This window comes from Grampus griseus (assembly GCF_964374135.1).
Source record: "Grampus griseus genome assembly, chromosome: X".
Taxonomy (NCBI): domain Eukaryota; kingdom Metazoa; phylum Chordata; class Mammalia; order Artiodactyla; family Delphinidae; genus Grampus; species Grampus griseus.
Window position 1 is genome coordinate 51406209 of NC_138999.1, and position 23104 is coordinate 51429312.

The 23104-nt window shown below is 39.2% G+C and overlaps 1 pseudogene across 1 annotated transcript; it reads right to left on the reverse strand.

The window, feature by feature from the left end:
- Positions 1-2570: 2570 nt before the first annotated feature.
- Positions 2571-6324, reverse strand: LOC309840057 (Y-box-binding protein 3-like; annotated as a pseudogene). Its single transcript has 2 exons — positions 6246-6324; positions 2571-3664 (listed from the first exon to the last, which is right to left on the reverse strand). The product of its transcript is annotated as a Y-box-binding protein 3-like (transcript).
- Between the last annotated feature and the right edge of the window lie 16780 nt (positions 6325-23104).

A 23104-nucleotide genomic window follows, 5' to 3' on the forward strand; every position in this document is an offset into this window, starting at 1 on the left:
CCACAGTGAATGCTCCATGGCCAGGCCGACCAATCCAATGTCTCCTGATGCATATACCTCACACAGCAGGGAGAAGCCTATGAACCCAACCTTGTATATACTGAAGACATTTTCCCTCACCATATCCATGCCTGTTATTTTGGCATAAAATGGCACCCTGGAAAGATCTGCGTTATTTCCTAATAATAGCAGGTTTAGTCTCATTTAAAATCTTCCCCCATTCTCTCTTGGTGCTGTGCGTCAGTATAAATTCTTATGCTTAGCGATTTTTGGTGCACTCTGCTAGTCTCTGAAGAAGTCAGCTGGTATAGTGGGAAGTGCACTGGGCTAGGAGTCTGGAGGAACAACTTCTAGCTGTATGGTGACATGACTTTATCAAATCTGAGCTCTGTGGTGATTGCTAGATATAATTTTAAATTCAAGTGTCCAAGTAGTGGTTCCTTTAGCCTGGAACTAACCCTGCCACCATCTAGGTCACCTGTGTTTCCTCTCACATCCTGTGCTAACTCCACCAGAGCACTCACTCCATTGTGTAGCCATTGCCAGTTTTGTCTCACTCTCCACTAGGCCGTGGGCTCCTTGAGAGAAAGGACCATCTTCTTCATCATGGTGCAACTCCTAGTGCCTGACAGTGTTGGGCACAAGTGGGCACTCAAATATTCTCTGAATGAGGAATCTCTGCTGTTTCTACTTGAATTGATTGAGGATATTTAGCCATAACGAATGACTGAATACTGACTCTCCAAATACCTTATGCTAGCCTATAATGTGGTGTAAAATGCCTCAACATTTAAATGGGAAAAGTATTTTGATCCTGCTACTTATATTCCAATTTCCTTAATCTGTAAAGTGAGGCTTTAAAGACCCCTGTTGGTTTCCAATTTATTGATTGCTCGTTTTCCCCACCCCACCCCCAAACCCAACTCCTGCCTCCCATCCATCAGCCCCCACATATGTTCAAATAAAGACCAGTATGGGGATGACATTCCCAGTCAGAGCCTCTCTGTTTGATGGGAAAGGCCTGAAATGGGCTGAACTTCACCTGCTAAGCCTTCCAGAAATCCTCCACAGGCCCCCTGGATGAACTCAACCAGGAAGCACAGATGAAATCTATAGACTAGGTGTTTCTATTCATCTCCATATGTATGCACCACAAAAATTATACCTGCTTCCATGCTCACTTTCTTTTTTAAAATTAATTAATTAATTTATTTATTTATTCTTTTTTTCCTTAAGTTTCTTCCCCAGATTTATTGAGATATAACTGACATATAACATAGTGTAAGTTTATGATGTACAATGTGCTAATTTTATACAGGTATATATTGTAAAATGTTACTCACAATAAGGTTAATTAACACATCTTTCACCTCACATAATTAGCATTTTGTTGTTGTTGTCATGGTGAGAACATTACTGCTCTACTCTTATAGCAACTTTCAAGTATACAATACAGTATTGTTAACGATAGTCTTCATGCTGTACATTAGTTCCCCAGAACTTTCTCAACTTACAACTGAAAATTCATACCCCTTGACCAGCATCTCTCATTTCCACCCCCCCCAAGTCCCTCATGCCCATTTTCTTTTGTATACTTAAAGGGTGTTAGATTGAATCCATTAAAAGAAAAAAACAGCCGCACAAAGAGGCAAATTCTGTTTCCAGAGAGCCACATTTCTTACGTGTCACGGTGATGTGCTCAGTTTTTTGCGTTTTGCCTCATAGAGTAGTACCTATGCAGTAAGTGTGGGTAGTTGGGTCCACCCTCCTGATTTATTGCTCAAATTCCAGGGCAGGGGAAGAGGATGAAAATAAAAGAGATGGGGATACTTCTTTCTTCAGGTATTCTTATCGTTTAGAATACCCCAAGACCTTCAACTTGTGAGTCCAGAATTAGTCTTAAATTCATGGCTTGTAAAGAGAACAATATGTAAGATCTTTGCTAAAACTCATTCTAAAAAAAGATTGAAAGGACAGTCTCAATACACTTATGGGCTAGTAGGCTTTAAAAAATTTCAGACAACAGTGATATCATATAAAAGCAACATGAAATGTTTTATTGAGAAAATGACCACTCAGGTGAGTAATATCACAACAGCAATGTCAGAATATCTTCAATATCAGATAATCTTCATTTTTGTGTTAAAAAATTTTTAAAGTTGTTTTTAAATTTACTTCAACTCATTCACCTGGGGATGCAGAATAATAGCTGTGGTCCTGGTCAAATCTTTAAAAGGAATAGATTCAGAGGTGTGTGTGTGTGTGTGTGTGTGTGTGTACAGAAACTACCAAGGCAGATGGTATGAGGGAATTTAGAAATACATAGGTCTTGTAATTTATCCTTCCTCAAACCCTGGGGAAGGGGCATGTATTTTTCTCAGGGCACAAATCTAACAGTCACTGTGGATGTCTGGACTGCGTTGCAACAAAAGGGCATTATCTCTTCAAGGGGACATCACCTGCAGCCCAGGCCAGGGAGTTCTGGGGGAGGGAGCCAAGCTATTACTTGGTCCGGATGGCAGAGGGGGCATCCACGACCAGGGGGTTCTCCTCCTCAGGGGCGCTGCTTTCTAGTCCACAGCAACAAAGGCAGGTGTTTCAGTAGGGTTCTTCTTGATCTTGCCCGCTCTTCCCTCCAGATCCTGGCCCTGGACGCCAGGCGCCTGCTGTGGGCGGCAGCGCGGGTTATTGGGGCGGCGGGATCCATAGCTTGGAGGAGGCCTCTGTTGCAGATCGCCGTCAGCGTCATGCCCGCTCTCCCTGTGCTCCTCCTCCAGCTCCGCAGAGATGCCTGGTGAGGTTATTGGACCAAGAGTGGTGCCTCAGCCCCTAGGGCGTCTCAACAGGTGGCTGGGGCCCCGATGCCGTCATGGCTCACCCTCGGGACTTGTGTTCTGTGCGGACGCTGGCAGGAGGTTGGGCCATGGGCCGCTGGTGGTAGCCAGGATCGATGGGCAGCAGGTCACGGTTGGGGCCCTGCGGCAGGGCGGGAAGCGCCAAGGCCTTTGGCCTTTGTGGTGGCTAGGCCAACAGCGCCTCAGGCCCTGGGACACGGTGAAGCCTTCGCCGCTGCCCTCGCCTTCGGCAACGTCGTGCTCAGCGCCCTTCGGACTGTGTGGTGGCGGCACTTGGCCGTGGATAGAGAATTCCCGGTGAGACTGGGGGCTGTGGGCAGCATAGCGGCTTCCCTCCACTGGGGCGCCCACTCACATTAGCGGCCTCGGTGCCCTGCTCACCCTGCACCACGTGGAACTCGATAGTCTCGCCTTCGCCCACACCGCGTTCGAACTTGCGAGGGTTGTTCCGGGGGATGGCCGTCTGGTGAACGAACACACCTTCCTGGGTATCATGCCTGCTGATGAAACCGTACCCATTCTTCACGTTCAACCACTTGACAGAGCCTCACATCCTCTAGCGATGACTTTCTTGGGCACCTTTCCTTTGGCGCCCACCACGGTGGCCTTGGGGATCGCATCCCCGCTGAGGTTGCCAGCACCTAGGGCTCGGGGCAGATCTCCACCTCCCAAGGATGCCAGGTGTTCCTGCGATGCTTGAGGGGAGACTGAAGAGGCCACCTCCGTGAGGGAGGCCTCTCCAGCCTCACTCACGAGGCCCTCCTTGCTCTTCTTTCTCAGAGAATCTGAGGGAATTTGGCCCTCTGTGGCTGGAAGGTGGGGGAGGGGCTGGAGGCAGGAACCTCTCCAAGAGGGTAGTGGGTAAGGGTCAAGGGCTCTCTGGCTTCACTCTGAGACTCTTGGAGACGCCTATGGGGTCTCCTGGGGCAGGAGTTCACAGACCAAACAATGGCTACCATGGTGATGTTTCACTGTGTGGGGGCAGGGCCTTCCTAGAGTGGGCTCTGAGCTGGGGGGCTGGGCAAATGCACTCCTCCCCATGCTCCTGCAAGCACGTCACAGTACCTCGTGGTTTCTGGTTGAGAGGAGGCACACTTGAAGCTCTAGGGAGTGGTCTTGAACACCCTCTTACTTGCTTGAGTGGATGTGAGGAGAGGACCTAACTTCCATCCCTCTTCCTTGGTTGGGGAGATTCATAGCCTCCTAAGGGCACTCTCTCAATATTTTCTCCAAAAACCGTGGTCCTCTTTCAACCCCTGGTGTGCCCTCTATATGGGTGAGGCATTTTCTGTAACTTGAGGCAAAATGACAACCGCATGATGTTAAGACCCAGTCAAAGTAGCCTGCTGTGGTGTTTGTTTGTTTGTTTTGCGTTTGTTTTCTGGCAGGGGAGCAAAGGAAGGCTGCCAGGGCTAGAATGCTCGTACTGAGAGGACACTAAAGTCACGCAGATTTATCCAGACTAGTGTTAAGATTGCGTTGACCTAAAACAAATAGACTGTCAGGTATTGCCCCAACAAAAATGGGTTTATTCCGGATCAACAAAGAATTGCAATTCAGGGTCTGCAACCATGGTGAGCCAAGTGGACATCCCCCCAACAGGGAGAGGATAACTCTTTCAAAGAGAGGAAGAGGAAGTTAGGAAGGCTATAGTAAACAAATTGTCCATTGGAGGCTGAGAGTTGGAAGTGTGGTGGCTTTTCTTTGGCTGAGTCATGACAGTCTCTCATTGGCCGAGCTCTTGCCAGGCAAGAAGAGGAAGTCTTTGTTTCCTGTTGGGCTCTGTTGTCGTCATAGGGTGTGAGAGCTCACCGTTCTAACCTCCCAACTCTATTTTAATTGAAGTTTCTCTTTATTAATTTTTATACTTCTCCCCTTTGTTCAAGAGCTTTCTCTGAAAGCATCACTGATCAATGGTCCGATTTTCCTGTTTCAGCAGGTTTTTGTCCCTAAGTGTCAGGAAGGACTTTTCCTTGGTGTACTATCCCATGTTAGAGTGAAAGTGCACAGTTTGGAAACCTATTGAAGTCACATTAGAGTAACAAGGAGGGGCAGGAGGGAGAACTGTTAGGCACGTTTTATCTAAAGTTCGTGTTATCAAGATCATACACATAGGAGATCATCTGAAGCATTATGCCACCATCAGGGGTTTGGCAGACAAACTTCCAACAGGCCTAATCTGGATATATTGGGAAAGCTGTCTTATCAGATATTGTCTGCTTCAAATTCAGAAAACCTCTACTTTCATATCACCAGATGACGTGCAGGTCCATTCAGGATTGGTGCTTTCTTTAGGTGTGTCACGTGAGTTCAAGGGGCTATCCCCTGGAGCTTGGTGGCACAAGGGTTTGTTAGCAGTACCTGATAGGGGCTTTTCCTAGCAAGGTTGAAGAGATTCCTTCTGGAAATGTCTTTTACAATAGATGAAATGTCCAGGTTGCAAGGTGTGATGCTTAGTATCTTCCTCTCCTGAAAGCACACTGTGAAAAGATTGCTCTATCAAAACATGGTTATTTATAATAGAAGCAATTAGGCCTTTGAAATATCAGAGTATCTCTCCTTTTATCAGTTGTGGCTCAAAAGAAGCAGGAGTCCAGTGACTATCCTGTGACTCTCAGAGGGTGAGAGTTTGTGAGTTCCAAAAGGGGTGGTTCTGAGATTCAGAAGGACCAATGGCAATACTTTTGGCAAAGGTAATTTGAGGGCCTCTAAAAATTTTGCCAACTGAGTCTTAATAATGCCGTTAGTGCATTTGACTAAACCAGAGGATTGGTAAGTGCAGTGAAAGTGCTGTAAAACTGGCCAAACAGTGCAGACTGGTTGAAGTACCTGACCAGTAAAATGGGTGCCTCAATCATTATGAAGTTTGAGAGGAGTTCCCCAGATAGGGATAATCTTTTCCAAAAGGATTTTAGCCACAGAAGAGGCAGTAGCCTGTTTGCAAGGGGAGGCTTCAGTCCAGTGTGAAAATATACAGACCATGACTTAAACATGTTTATATCCACAAGGTGGAGGAAGGTGTATGGAATCCTTTTTCCAGAGCCTGAATGGTCCATTAGGCAGTTTAAAATGGCCGGGAACCGTACAGATGTTCTTCTCTGGGTTGTATTTTAGACAAGTGGGACAAGTGTACATTCAAAGAAGATATACTGATAAAAAATAAGTTAACACAAACATGATACACTTCGTATGCCATTAGGGAATTACAAATGAAAACAATAAGACAGGACTACACACCTATTAGAACTGCTAACCTCCTCCCAAAATGAAAACATCAAATACTGGAGGATGGGAAACAACAGCAACTTTAACTCATTGCTAAAGGAACACATTTACGGCCTCTTAAGAAATAGTTTGACAGTATTTTCCAAGACTAAACAAGTCTCACACCTTGGGATCCATTGAGGTAGGCACTTTTTGCCCCCTTGTTAATGTTTCCCCACCAATATTGATTCATAAATGTTATCATTTTGTCGGTAGGCCAACTCTTGTTATCAAACCAACAATTGTTAAATTTCCAATCTTGTTTCCCTTTTCTGAGGCCAAATGTTGGGCTTCTCTAGCCAGTTTTTCTAAGTTATAATTTGGGGAACTATCCCTGTGAACCATCAAAGAGGTTTGGCTCTTGTCGATTACTTTAAGGGCAGCATTCCTTGCGGAAATGTCAGCAAAGTGATTTCCCTTAGCTTCCAGAGCATCAAGTTGAGAATGCCTCAGGATCTTGATAATAGCTAAAATGGCAGGTAAATGTATTTCATCCAATAATCCCTGAACAGAGAGGCCACTTTAAATTTTATTTCCGCTGGAAGTAAGGAAGCCATGTTGTTTCTACAACATTCCAAACTCATGAGCTACCCTGAAAGCATATCTAATACCAGTATCAATATTGGTAGTTCTGCCCTTGGCTAAAGTACAAGCCTTTGCAAGAGTGTATAATACAGCCTGGTGGGCTGAAGTAGTCATAGGTAAAGGTGCTGCCTCAACAATATCAAAAGGAGTGGCGATAGCATACCCAACACAATATTTTTGCCACTGTCACCTTTTAAATAAGAACCACGAGAAGTCAGTGTAACACAAAGGAATTTCCTGCAGATCATCATAATAAGTCAGCATTAAGTAGTTGTGAGGGACTTTTGTCAGTGACGGAGGGGAGAAGAGTAGCAGGGTTAAGCTCATTAGAGTGTAAAGGAATTATGTGAGGAGCAGTTAACAAAGGCCTTCATAGCAGGTGAGGCAGCTGACTAAGGAATGTTGAGTGTGATGAGAATTCAGGAGGGCTTCTACTTCATGAGGTACAAAAATGGTTAAAGCGGCTCCCCCATGATTTTTCTCAGTGGGCTTAATCAAATGGGCAGTGGTGGGAATGCCTCTAAGGCAAGGGAGGTATCACCATGCCACAGGGTCCATTTGCTGGCTATAACACCCTAAGGGTTGATGATGGCTCCTGTGTCTTGTGGTGAGTACCCCCAAGGATGTTTCTTTCCTTTACATACACAGAAAGGTAAAAGGGAATCTGATCATTGGGAAGCCCAAGAGCAGGTGTGTTTGTCAAACTCTCTTTTAAGGCTACGTCGTCTGATTCTTCCCATAAAAGTAGATTGGTGTTGTTGTTCTTTAGGAAAACTTGCAGAAGTTAGGCCATAAGAGAGATTCTTTAATCTAATTTCAGCAGTAACAAACTAGGCTGAGCAAAACTTTTCAGTTGGTGCTTAGTTTTGGGTTTTGGGAAACTTAGGACACCATGAGGCCTCTCTGGATTTAGGTGTAGCACTTGTTCTGATATCAGATGTCCTAATTATTGAACCTGGGTTTGGGAAAACTGAATTTTTTTCCTTAAAAATTTTGCATCCTTTTGATGCTACAACCTTTAACAAAGGGATGCTGTCTTCTTGTGAGGAGGCTTGGAAAGGAGGGCAAAGAAGCAAATCATCCGCATATTGCAACAACGTAGAACCCCTAGAAAACTTTATATCAGCAAGATCAGCCTTCAGGATTTGTGAGAAATAAGAAGAACTCTCATTAAAGCCGTGATGTATTACTGTCCAGGTGAATTGCTTTTCTTCCCAGGTGAAGGCAAATAGGTGTTGGCTAGCTTCGTCAACTTGAATACTAAAGAATGCACTGCATAAATCAGTTATGGTAAGGAACTTGCTTCTGGTGGAAATGGATGTTAGTAGCGTATGAGGGTTAGGAACAACAGGTGTTGAGGGATAACAATGTTGTTTATTGCTCAGAGGATCTCACACTGGCAAAATAGGAGTATTACCAGGACTAGTACAAGGGACAATGAGACCTTGAGCCTTGTAGTCTTCTATTAGGGGCTTTATGCCTTGAAGGGCTTCTTTTTTTATAGGGTATTAATTAATTCTGGGGAGAGGTTTTGAGGGATCTATATGAATCTTAATGGAATTTTGCCAATATCAGTTTGAGATTTTGCCTGTACAAAGGGTGGCAGCGGATTCAATAAGGACAAATGATCAATGTTTCCAGAATCAGCTCTAGTGCCATCAGAGCCACAGCAAATTAAAGAGGTCAAAGGGTCACTTAATTCACCTTGTTGGGTGCTATGATAACTACTTTCAAATTCTAAGGCATAATGTTTTCCTAAAAAGCCTCAGCCTAATAAATGGATAGGAGCTGGGGAAATAAGGAGAAAAGGGTGTGTATTTCTCAAAGGGCCTAAACAAAAGTAAGTATGTTCAGAGACAGAAATCTTTTGAGGTTCATTCGCAATCCCACTATTTGATCTGTTTTAGTGCCCCAAGGCTGCTTTATAGTAGTTGGGGTTGAGCATCGAGAGTGTGGTTCCAGTGTCAGTTAGGACTGGAAGACAGTCATCCCATATCTGGAGCCATGTTTCCCCAAGCTGATTAAGAGGGAGAATTGGGAAGCATCCCTGTAGTTCCTCGGAGCCCTTTCATTGAAATTGGGGGGATGTTGGACAGGCTGGTTGGAGAACTGAAGGTGCCTGAAGCACTTGAATTTGTCACAATCTCTTCACCAATGCCCTGGCTCTTTACAATACTAGCAGAAAATAGGAGGGTTTCTGTTTTGTTTAGGGGCTTTTATTTGCTGGAAATGAATATTAAGAATTTTAGTTGTCTTCCAATCAACATTGTGGAAATGACTCCAAAGAAGATATACAGACTGCCAAGAAACACATGAAAGAATGCTCAACATCACTAATCATTAGAGAAATGCAAATCAATACTACAATGAGACATCATCTCACACCAGTCAGATTGGCCATCATCAAAAACTCTAGAAACAATAAATGCTGGAGAGGGTGTGGAGAAAAGGGAACACTCTTGCACTGTTGGTGGGAATGTAAATTGATACAGCCACTGTGGAGAACAGTATGGAAGTTCCCTAAAAATCTACAAATAAAACTACCATATTACCCAGCAATCCCACTACTGGGTATATACCCTGAGAAAACCATAATTCAAAAAGAGTCATGTACCAAAATGTTCATTGCAGCTCTATTTTCAATAGCCCTGAGATGTAAACAACCTAAGTGTCCATCATCGGATGATTGGATAAAGATGTGGCACATATATACAATGGAATATTACTCAGCCATAAAAAGAAAGGAAATTGAGCTATTTGTAATGAGGTGGATAGACCTAGAGTCTGTCATACAGAGCAAAGTAAGTCAGAAAGAGAGAGACAAATACCATATGCTAACACATATGTATGGAATTTAAGGAAAAAAATGTCATGAAGAACCTAAGGGTAAGACAGGAATGAAGACACAGACCTACTAGAGAATGGACTTGAGGATATGGAGAGGGGAAGGGTGAGCTGTGAGAAAGCGAGAGAGAGGCATGGACATATATATGCTACCAAACGTAAGGTAGATAGCTAGTGGGAAGCAGTCGCATAGCACAGGGAAATCAGCTTGGTGCTTTGTGACCACCTGGAGGGGTGGGATAAGGAGGGTGGGTGGGAGGGAGATGCAAGAGGGTAGAGATATGGGAACATATGTATATATATAACTGATTCATTTTGTTGTAAAGCTGAAACTAATACACCATTGTAAAGCAATTATACTCCAATAAAGATGTTAAAAAAAAAGAATTTTAGTTGTCTTCCTTTTAGGTGACCCCTCTAGAATGTGAGAAATCTTGTTTGCCAGTTAACTAAATTCTTAGAAAAGTACCAACTTCCTAGACTGAACCAAGAAGAAATCGAAAATATGAACAGACCAATCACAAGTAGTGAGACTGCAACTGAGAATAAAAATCTTCCAACAAACAAAAGTCTGGGTCATGAGGCTTCAGCTCGAGACCTAGGTACACATCCAGACTGAAAGTGAGGGGATAGAAAAAGTATTCCATGCAAATGGAAATCAAAAGAAAGCTGGAGTAGCAATACTCATATCAGACAAGATACACTTTAAATAAAGACTATTACGAGTGACAAGAAAGGACATTATATAATGACCAAAAGATCAATCCAAGAAGAAGACATAACAATTGTAAGTAACTATACACCTAACATAGGAGCACCTCAATTCTATCAAAATTGAGGTTATCCTATCTCAAAATTTGATAGGTAAACTCTATCAAACATTTAGAGAAAAGCTAACATATGACTTTCTCAAACGCTTCCAAAAAATTGCTGAGGGTGGAAAATACCCAAACTCATTCTGTGAGACAACCATCACCCTGATACCCAAACCAGACAAAGATAACAGAAAGAAAGAAAATTACAGGCCAGTTTCACTGATGAACATATACACAAATATCCTCAACAAAATACTACCAAACAGAACCTAACAACACATAAAAAGGATCATATACTATGAGCACGTGAGATTTATTCCAGGGATGAAAGGATTCTTAAATATATGCAAATCAATCAATGCAATGCACCATAGTAATAAATTAAAGATTAAAAAACTTATAATCATCTCAATACATACACAAAATGCTTTCAAGAAAATTCAACACCAATTTATGATAAAATCTCTCCAGAAAGTGGGCATAGAGGGAACCTACCTCAATATAACAAAGGCCATATATGACCAAACCCACAGCAAACATTATTCTCAATGGTGAAAAAGTGAAAAAAAGTTCCTTTAAGATCAAGAACAAAGCAAGTATGTCCACTCTTGCCACTATTATTCAACACAGTTTTGGTAGCCCTAGCCATAACCATTAGAAAAAAATAAAGAAATAAAGGAATCCATTTTGGAAAATAAGAAGTGAAACTATCACAGTTTGAGGTTGAAGTGATACTATACATAGAATATCCTAAAGATGCCACCAGAACACTACTAGAGCTAATCAATTAATTTGCTTAGGTTGCAGGATACAAAATTAATTCTCAGAAATTTCTTGCATTCCTATACACTAACAACGAAAGGGCAGAAACAAAAATTAAAGAAACAATCCCATTTACCATTGCAACAAAAATAATAAAATATCTAGAAATAAACCTCCCTAAGGAGGCAAAGAACATGTACTCAGAAAACTATAAAACACTGATGAAATAAATCAAAGATGACCTAAAGAGCTGGAGAGATATACCATGTTCTTGGATTGGAAGAATCAATATTGTGAAAATAACTTTACTCCCCTAAGCAATCTACAGATTCATTGCAATCCCTAACAAGTTACCAATGGCATTTTTCACAGACCTAGAACAAAAAATTTTACCATTTGTATGGAAACACAAAAGACCCCAAAGAGCCAAAGCAATATTAAGAAAGAAAAAGGGAGCTGGAGGAATCAGGCTCCCTGACTTCAGACTATACTACAAAGCTACAGTTATCAAGACAGTATGCTACTGGCACAAAAACAGAAATATACATCAGTGGAACAAGATAGAAACCCCAGAGATAAACCCACCCACCTATGGTCACCTAATCTTTATTATGTTGAGGTAGGTTCCCTCTTTGCACACTTTCTGGAGAGTTTTTATCATAAATGTGTGCTGAATTCTATCGAAAGCTTTTTCTGCATCTATTGAGATGATCATATGGTTTTTATTCTTCAGTTTGTTAATGTGGTGTGTCACATTGATTGATTTGCGTATACTGAAGAATCCTTGCATCTCTGGGATAAATCTTCCTTGATCATGTTGTATGATCCTTTTAATGTGCTGTTGGATTCTGTTTGGTAGTATTTTGTTGATGATTTTTGCATCTATGCTCATCAGTGACATTGGCCTGTAATTTTCTTTTTTTTAAAATCTTTGTCTGGTTTTGGTATCAGGGTGATCGTGGCCTCATAGAATGGGCTTGGGAATGTTCCTCCCTCTGCAGCTTTTTGGAAGAGTTTGATAAGGATGGATGTTATCTCTTCTCTAAATGTTTTATAGAATTCACCTGTGTATGCAGCAAAAGCAGTCCTAAGATGGAAGTTTATAGCAGTCCAATCCTACCTCAAGAAACAAGCAAAATCTGGAATTAACAACCTCTCCTTATACCTAAAGCGACTAGAGAAAGAAGAACAAACAAAACCCAAGGTTTGTGAAAGGAGAGAAATCAGAAATATCAGAACAGAAATAAATGAAATAGAAACCAAGGAAACAATAACAACAATCAATGAAACTAAAAGCTGGTTCTTTGAGAAGATAAACAAAATTGACAAACCTTTAGGCAGACTCATCAAGAAAAAAAGGGAGAGGATTCAAATCCATAAAATTAGAAATGAAAGAGGAGAAATTACAACTGACACTGCAGAAATACAAAGGACCATAAGAGACTACTGCAAGCAACTATATGCCAATAAAATGGACAACCTGGAATAAATGGACAAATGCTTAGAAAAGTACAACCTTCCAAGACTATACCAGGAAGAAATAGAAAATATGAACAGACCAATCACAAACAATGAAATTGAAACTGCAATTAAAAATTTTCCAACAAACAGAAGACCAGGACCAGATGGCTTCAAAAGATGTGACTCTTGAACTCAGTTCTATTAAGAAGTCCAATGCTATTCTAATTCTTGTTCTTTCATACACGACCTGATTTTTCTTTCACAGAGTCTTTTGTTTTATTTTCTGGTTTTTTTTTAGTATATTATGACTGAACAATGATGGGCCTTTGTGTGCCTGGGGACTGTTTTCTTAATTGAATTTTCAGAAAGTTCCTATAGAAACCAACAGATTTTTGCATGTTTATTCTGTATCCTGATACTTTACTGAATTTGTGTATTAGTTCCAACAGTGTTTGTGAATTCTCTAGGGTTTCCTATATATAAGATCATACCATCTGCAAACAGATATTTTTACTTTGGTCTTTATGAATTAGATTCCTTTCCTTTCTGTTTTCCAGCATAAATTCTCTTACTTTCTAGTACTATGTTGAACAGAAATGGTGAGAGTGGACACCCTGGTCTTGTTCCTCAACTTAGGCAAAAAAAAATTCTTTTAACCATTAAGTAGAATATGGGCTGTGGGCTTGTCATGTATGGCCTTTATTATGTTTGAGGTACAATGCTTCTATATCTAATTTTTACCATGTTAGGGTTTTAAATTTTGAAAAATGCTTTTCCTGTATCTACTGACATAATCACGTGATTTTCATCCTTCATCCTGCTAATGTGATGTATCCTTGCATTTCAGGAATAAATCTCACTTGTCATTCTTTATGATCCTCTTAACGTGCTGTTGAATTTGATTTGCTGATATTTGGTTGAGGATTATCACATCTATGTTCATCAGGGATAATGACCTGTAGTTTTCTTTTCTTGTAGTGTATTTTTCTGTCTTTTGTATCAGAGTAATGTTGGACTCAAAAAATGTGTTTTGAAGTGGTCCCCTTATCTCTACTTTCTGGAAGAGGTTAAGAAAAATAGTTTTTTTTTGGTTTAGATGTTTGGTGGCATTCATTAGTAATGCTACCTTGTTCTATGCTTGCTTTTTGGGGAGGGTTTTTTTCCCCATCATTTTTGGGGGTTTAATTAACAAGTAAAAATTGTATATATTTAAGTTGTAAAACGTGATGGGTTGCTATATGTACACATTGTGAAGGGATTACTATCGTCAAGCTAATAAACACGTCCATCACCTCACATAATTACCTTTTTTTCAGTATAGTGACAACAAATAGTCTACTCTCTTAGTAAATTTCAAGCAAATTATGATAGAATGTTATTAACTCTGGTTCACTATGCTGTACATTATATTCCTAGAACTTATTCATCACATAACTGAAATTTTGTACCTTTTGACCAACTTCTGCCTTTTTTCCCCCACCAACTCCCTGCCCCGGGTAACTGTTTTCCTACTCTCTGGTTTCTACTTTCAATCAGTACTGCTTTTGTGTGACTGCACATATAAATGAGATCATGTAATATTTGTCTTTCTCTGGTTAATTTCATGTAGCATAATGTCCTCCAGGTTACAGCTGTTGTAGCAAATTGATGGACTGACAACTTTATCAGTATATAGTGACCTTCTATGTCCCTTGTGACCGATTTTGAGTGAAAGAAAATCTATTTTATCTTTTGCAAGTACAGCCACTCCTGCTCTATTTTGGTTACCATTTGCATGGAACATCTTTTGCCGCTGCTCACTTTCAGACTATTTGTGTCCTTAAAGCTAAAGTGAGGCTCCTTTACACAGCATATTCTTGAAACTTTTTTTAATGCATTCATCCACACTAGGACTTTTAATCGGAGAATTTAATTGATTTGCTTTTATAGAAATTATTAATAAAGAGTTGCTATTGCCATTGTGTTCATTTTTATCTGTTTTGACATTCCTCTGTTCCTTTCTACCTCTCTTGCTGTCTTGCTTTTTGGTTTTTGTAATGGTACACTTTAATTCCTTTCTCTTTACCTTTGTATATCTAATAGATGTTTTTCCTTTGTGGTTAGCATGAGGCCTACATTAAACATATTATAGATATAACAATCTGTTTTTGTATTAATGTTTATTGGAGTAGCGTTGCTTTACAATGCTGTGTTAGTTCCTTTCTGTTCAGTCATATGTATACATATATCCACTCTTTTTTAGATTCCCTTCCCATTTAGGTCACCACAGAGCATCGAGTAGAGTTCCCTGTGCTACACAGTAGGTTCTCATTAGTTATCCATTTTATACATAGTAGTGTATATATGTCAGTCCCAATCTCCCAATTCATCCCATCTCCCCTTCCCTGCCTTGGTAACATGTTTGTTCTTTACACCTGTGACTCTATCTCTGTTTGCAAATAAGTTCATCTCTAGTATTTTTCTAGATTCCATATATAAGTGATATATGATATTTCCTTTTATCTTTCTGACTTACTTCACTCGTATGACAATCTCTAGGTCCATCCACGTCTCTGCAAATGGCACTATTTCATTCATTGTTACGACTATTATTCCAGTGTCTATATATACCACATGTTCTTTATCCATTCCTTTGTCGATGGACATTTAGGTTGCTTCTATGTCCTGGATATTGTAAATAGTGCTGCAATGAACACCTGGGTGAATGTACCTTTCAAATTTTGGTTTTCTCCAGATATATGCACAGGAGGGAAATTCTTGGTTATATGGTAACTCTAGTTTTAGATTTTTAAGGAACCTCCATACTGTTCTCCATAGTGGCTGTACCAATTTATATTCCCACCAACAGTGTAGAAAGGTTCCCTTTTCTCAACACCTCCAGTATTTATTGTTTGTAGATTTTTTTGTGATGGCCATTCTGATTGGTGTGAGGTGATACCTCATTGTAGTTTTGATTTGCATTTATCCCTATTCTCTCTCTCTCTCTCTCTCTCTCTCTCGCTCTCGCTTTCGCTCTCACTCTCGCTCTTGCTCTCACTCTCGCTCTCGCTGTGGCCATTTCCATGGCATATCTTTTTGTATCCTTACGTTTTCAGCCTATGTGTGTCCTTAAATCTACACTGAGTCTTTTGTAGACAGTATATCATTGGGTCTTGTGGAAGTTTTCTCTGTTTGCTTTATTTGTTTTATTCATTCCATGACTCTATGTGTTTTGTTTGGGGAGTTTAATAATTTAGGTTTAAAGTAATTATTGATAGGTAAGTACTTACTATTGCAAGTTTGTTGCTTTTCTTCTGTCAATCTTGTTATCTTGTCTTTTCCTGTCTTGCTGTAATCCTTTGTGGTCTGTTGATCCTTTGCAGTGACTTACTTTGATTTATCTCTCTTTACCTTTCAGGTACATTCTATAATTATTTTCTTTGAGATTACCATGAGGCTTAAATAATATATCTTATAGTTATAACAGTCTATTTTAAGTTGATAACAACTTAATTTCAACTCCAATAAAACACTGTACACTTTTACCCCCTAAACATTATGTAACAGATGTCACAATTTACATATTTTTATTGTTTATCTTTTAATAAATTTTTGTAGTTGTTATTAATACTTCCATATTTTACCTTTATTTAAATGACATGTAACTAACAAACCATTATTAAATTATTACATTTTTCTGAATATGTCTATATATTTACCTTTTCTGTATATGTCTATATATTTACCTTTACCAATGAGTTTTACACTTTCAAATATTTTCATGCTGCTGTTTAACATCCTTTCAATTTAAACTCCACTGACATTTCTTGTAAGGCAGATGTAGTGGCAGCTAACTCTTTCTACTTTTGTCTGGGAAAGTCTTTATCTCTCCTTCACTTCAGAAGGAGAGTTCTGCCAAGTCCTTGGTTGACAGCTTATGTTTTATATTTTTTTCCCAGGTCTTTGAATATGTCATACTACTCCTCCTGGCCTGCAAGGTTTCTGCCAAGAAATCCCCCAAATGTCTTATGGGGGCTTCTTTGTACATGATATGTCACTTTTTCTCTTGATATTTTCAAAATCCGCTTTGTCTTTGACTTTGACAATTGAATTAAAATTGTGTAGCCTCCTTTAAGCTCATTATATTTGAGGCCTATTGGGCTTCATGATTCTGAGTGTACATTTTCCTCCACTGATCTGGGAACTTTCTAGTTATTATTACTTTATAGAAGCTTTCTCCCTCTCTCCTCTCCTTCTGAGACCTCTGTAAAGTGTATATTGATTCTTTGGATGGCATTCCATAAGTCCCATAGACTTTGTTTACTCCTTTAGACTCTTGCTTCTTACAGCTCCTCTGACTGGATAATTTCAAATGTTCTATCTTCAGTTTGCCGATTTTTTCTTCTGATTCAATGCCAGCTGTTGAAGCATTCTCATAAATTTTTCAGTTCTTTTTTTTTATTATTATTCAGGTCCAAATTTTGTTTTGTTCTCTTGGTTGATATTCTTGTTTTTTTCATGTATTGTTAATCTGATTTCATTTAATTGTCTCTCAGTGATCTCTTATAACTTACTGAGCTTCTTTAACACAAATATGTTAAAAATTTTTGCCAGATAGACCTAAATTTATTTAAGGTCAGTTACTGGGGGTTTATTTTGTTCTTTTGATTGCATCATGTTTCACTGTTCTTTGTATTCATTGAAGCTTAACACTGAGGTCTGAACATTTGAAGAAATGTCACAGTCTTTATGGACTTGCTTTGACATGGAGAGACCTTCGTTCATTAGTTCAGCTTGATATTTTGAGAGCCTCTTCAATATATTCTATGGATGTCTCTGTTCACATTTGTGTGTGTGGATTCCTCATTATTGGGATGTACTGGTTTCTTTATTTTTCTTCAGAAACCCATACTCTCTATACACTACCAAATGTAACACAGATAGCTAATGGGAGGCAGCCGCATAGCACAGGGAGATCAGCTCGGTGCTTTGTGTCCACCTAGAGGAGTGGGATAGGGAGAGTGAGAGGGAAACTCAAGAGAGAGGAGATATAGGGATGTATGTATATGTATAGCTGATTCACTTTGTTATACAGCAGAAACTACCACACCATTGTAAAGCAATTATACTCCAATAAAGATGTTAAAGGAAAAAAACAAAAGAAAAGAAACCCGTACTCTCTTGCTCTCTTCGGTGTCTGCCTGCTGTAGTGGGGCCCAGAATATTGGAGGCACACTCTACTCCTCTCCCTCTTTCCCGGTGGAGAAGGCTTGAGTTCTGAGCCTTCTCCCCATCTCATAGAGCTGTGTTAGGCATAGCACATAACCCCAGATGTTTGCTTAGCTGCCTCTGCCAATCTATGCCTGTTTTGTCGACTCTCCAATTGAGGTATGATAGAAGCTGAACCCTCAGACTGCACTGTGAAATTTCAGGATGCTTGAGCCATGCTCCATTCCCCACCAACTTTCTTTGGGGACTAGCCACCGGTTCTGAGCCTTCTCAATCTCACAAAAACCATGCCAACTACAGCAAACTATCTGCTTCTTTTCCTTAACTCTTCCTGGCCCACAGGTATATGAACTGATCAAGTTCCATCAGCACTCCATTTGTGGTGAGATAGGAAACAACCCCTCAGGCAGCACACTTAAGGTACACTTCAGTCTTTCTCTCCTCACAAGAGGGAAGTCACAGGTCCAGACAATCACTTGGTGCTAAGCAGTGCTTGCTTCAGTGTGGGACTGATGAAATTAAAGTGAAATTTCTCTTCTTACCCATTCCAGTGATATGTTTCTGTTCTGCACTCATCTGGAATACTTCAAATTCCTTTCTTCCTCATTTAAAAACAGCCATCCAGTTTTCTTGGGATACAATTTACATAGATAACTGTATAATGTTAAGGTGTACCTCAAAAGGGTTTGAACATATATATTTTGTGCAATGATTACCACAGTTCATTTAGTTAGCATGCATCATCTCATATAGAGACAATAAAAATGAAAAGAAAAATGTTTATATTTGATGAGAAATTTTAGAATTTACTCTCTTAACAAATTTCATATATAGTAACATCCAGCAGTGTTATGTGTAGTCATCATGTGGTATATTAAATCTTTGACAGTTATTTATTTATTAATTTTTAACATCCTTATTGGAGTATAATTGCTTTACATTGTTGTGTTAGCTGCTGCTGTATAACAAAGTGAATCAGCTATATGTAGACATATATCCCCATATCCCCTCCCTCTTGCGACTCCCTCCCACCCTCGCTATCTGACGCCTCCAGGTGGTCACAAAGTACTAGCTGATCTCCCTGAGACATGTGGCTCTTCCCACTAGATATCTATTTTACTTTTGATACTATATATATGTCAATGCCACTCTCTCACTTCGTTGCAACTTACCCTTCCACCTCCCCATGTCCTCAAGTCCATTCTCTACATCTGCATCTTTATTCATGTCCTGGCCCTAGTTTCCTCAGAACCTTTTTTTGTTTGTTTGCTCTTAGAATCCATATATATGTGTTAACATATGGTATTTGTTTTCCTCTTTCTCACTAACTTCACTGTGTATGACAGACTCTAGGTCCAACCACCTCACTAAAAATAATTCAATTTCGTTTCTTTTTATGGCTGAGTAATATTCTATTGTATATATGTGCCACGATTTCTTTATCCATTCATCTGTTAATGACACTTAGCTTGCTTCAATGTCCTGGCTATTGTAAATAGAGGTGCCATGAACATTGTGGTACATGACTCTCTTTGAATTATGGTTTTCTTATGGTATATGCCCAGCAGTCGGATTGCTGGGTCATATGGTAGTTCTATTTTTAGTTTTTTAAGGAAGCTCCATACTGTTCTCCATAGTGGTTGTATCAATTTACATTCCCAACAACAGTGCAAGAGGGTTCCCTTTTCTTCACACCCTGTCCAGCATTTATTGTTCGTAGATTTTTTAATGATGGCCATTCTGACTGGTGTCAGGTGATACCACATTGCAGTTTTCATTTGCATTTCTCTAATGATTAGTGACATTGAGCAACCTTTCATGTGTTTGTTTGCAATCTCTATATCCTCTTTGGAGAAATGTTTATTTATGTCTTCTGCCCATTTTGGGGTTGGGTTGTTTGTTTTTTTTTTTTATTGAGCTGAATGTGCTGCTTGTACATTTTGGAGATGAAAACTTTATCAGTTGCTTCATTTGCAAATATTTTCTCCCATTCTGACGGTTGTCTTTTCATCTTGTTTATGGTTTCCTTTGCTGTGCAAAAGCTTTTAAGTTTCATTAGGTCCCATCATTTAATTTTGTTTTTATTTCCATTTCTCTAGGAGGTCGGTTAAAAAGGATCTTGCTGTGATTTATTTCATAGAGTGTTCTGCCTAAGTTGTCCACTAAGAGTTTTATAGTGTCTGGCCTTACATGTAGATCTTTAATATATTTTGAGCTTATTTTTGTGTATGGCACTAGGGAGTGTTCTAATTTCATTGTGTTACATGTAGCTGTCCAGTTCTCCCAGCACCACTTATTGAAGAGGCTGTCTTTTCTACATTGTATATTCTTGCCTCCTTTATCAAAGATAAGATGACCATATGTGCATGAGTTTATCTCTGGGCTTTCTATCCTTTTCCATTGATCTTTATTTCTGCTTTTCTTTCTTGATTACTGTAGCTTTGTAGTATACTCTTAAGTCGGGAGCCTGATTCTACCAGCTCCGTTTTTTTTCTCAAGATTGCTTTTGCTATTCGGTGTCATTGTGTTTCCATACAAATTGTGCAATATTTTCCTAGTTCTGTGAAAAATGTCATTGGTAGTTTGATAGGGATTGCATTGACTGTGTAGATTGCTTTGGGTAGTATAGTCATATTCACAATGTTGATACTTCCAATCCTCGAACATGGTATATCTCTCCATCTGTTTGTATCATCTTTAATTTCTTTCATCAGTGTCATATAGTTTTCTGCATACAGGTCTTTTGTCTCCTTAGGTAGGTTTATTCCTAGGTATTTTCTTCTTTCTGTTGCAATGGTAAATGGGAGTGTTTCCTTAACTTCTCTTTCATATTTTTCATCATTAGTGTGTAGGAATGCAAGAAATTGCTATGCATTAATTTTGTATCCAGCTACTTTACCAGATTCATTGGTTAGCTGTAATAGTTTTCTGTTGGCATCTTTAGGATTCTCTATGTATAGTATCATGTCATCTGCAAACAGTGACAGTCTAACTTTTTTCTGATTTGGATTCTTTTATTTATTTTTGTGTTGGATTGCTATGGCAAAAACTTCCAAAACTATGTTGAATAATTTTGGTGAGAGTAGGCAACCATGTGTTGTTCATGCTCTTAGTGGAAATGGTTTGTTTTTCACCTTTGAGAATGATGTTGGCTGGGTGTTTGTCATATATGGCCTTTATTATATTGAGGTAAGTTCCCTCTATGCCTACATTCTGGAGAAATTTTATCATAAATATGTGTTGAAATTTGTCAAAAGATTTTTCTTCATCTCTTGAGATGATCATATGTTTTTTCCTTCGCTTTGTTAATATGGTGTATCACATTCATTGATCTGCCTATATTGAAGAATCCTTGCATTCCTGTGATAAACGCCACTTGATCATGTTGTATGATCTTTTTAATGTGATGCTGGATCCTGTTTGTTAGTATTCTGTTGAGGATTTTCCCATCTATGTTCATCTGCGATATTGGCCTGTAGTTTTCTTTTATTGTAACATCTTTGTCTGGCTTTAGTATCAGGGTAATGGTGGCCTCGTAGAATGAGTTTGGGAATGTTCCTCACTCTGCTATGTTTTGGAAGAGTTTGAGAAGGATAGGTTTTAGCTCTTCTCTAAATGTTTGATAGAATTTGCCTATGAAGCTATCTGGTCCTGGTCTTGATTTTTTTGGAAGATTTTAAATCACAATTTCAATTTCAGTGCTTGTGACTGGTCTGTTCATATTTTCTATTTCTTCCTGGTACAGTCTCGGAAGGTTGTGCTTTTCTAAGAAATTGTCCGTTTCTTCCAGGTTGTCCATTTTATTGACACATAGTTGCTTGTAGTAATCTCTCATGATCCTTTGTATTTCTGCAGTGTCAGTTGTTACTTCTTTTTCATTTCTAATTCTGTTGATTTGAGTCTTCTCTCTGTTTCTTGATGACTCTGTCCAATGGTTTTTCAATTTTGTTTATCTTCTCTACATACTTGCTTTTAGGATTATTGATCTTTGCTATCGTTTCCTTTGTTTCTTTTTCATTTATTACTGATCTGATCTTTATGATTTCTTTCCTTCTGCTAACTTTGGGGTTTTATTGTTCTTCTTTCTCTAATTGCTTTTGGTTTAAGCTTACTTTTTTTATTTGAGATTTTTCTTGTTTCTTGAGGTAGAATGTACTGCTATAAACCTCCCTCTTTGAACTGCTTTTGCTGAATCCCATAGGTATTGGGACATTGCGTTTTCATTGTCATTTGTTTCTTGGTATTTTTTTATTTCCTCTTTGATTTCTTCAATAATTTCTTGGTTATTTTCTAGCATATTGATGAGCCTCCACGTGTTTGTATTTCTTCCACATTTTTTCCTGTAATTGTTATCTAGTCTCATAATGTTGTAGTCATGAAAGATACTTCATACGGTTTTAATTTTCTTAAATTTACCAATTTAAGATTTGTGACCCAAGGTATGATCTCTCCTGGAGGATGTTCCATGAGCACTTGAGAAGAAAGTGTTTTCTGCTGTTTGGAATGGAATGTACTATAAATATCAATTAAGTCTTTCTTGTTTAATGTATCATTTAAAGCTTGCATTTCCTTATTTAAGTTCATTTTGGAGGATCTGTCCATTGCCGAAAGTGGGGTCTTACAGTCCCATACTATTGTGTTACTGTTGATTTCCCCTTTTGTGGCTGTTAGCATTTGCCTTATGTATTGAGGTGCTCCTATGTTGGGTGCATAAATACTTACAATTCTTATATCTTCTTCTTGGATAGATCCCTTGATCATTATGTAGTGTTCCTCTTTGTGTCTTGTAATAGTCTTTATTTTAAAGTCTATTTTGTCTTATATGAGAATTGCTACTCCAGCTTTCTTTGGATTTCCATTTGCACGGAGTATCTTTTTCCATCCCCTCACTTTCAGGGTGTATGTGTCTCTAGGTCTGAAGTGGGTCTCTTGTAGACAGCATATATACGGGTCTTGTTTTTGTATCCATTCTCCCAGTGTTTGTCTTTTGGTTGGAGCATTTGATCCTTTTACATTATAGTAATAATCGGTATGTACGTTCCTATTACCCTTTTCTTAATTATTTGGGTTTTTTTTATTGTAGGTATTTTCCTTCTCTTGTGTTTCTGCCTGGAGAAGTTCCTTTAACATCTGTTGTAAAGCTTGTTTGGTGGTGCTGAATTCTCTTAACTTTTGCTTGTTATGCTTTTAATTTCTCATTGAATCTGAATGATATCCTTGCTGCGTAGTGTAATCTTGGTTGTAGTTTTTTTCCTTTCATCACGTTAAATATGTCCTGCCACTCCTTTCCAGCTTGCAGAGGTTCTGCTG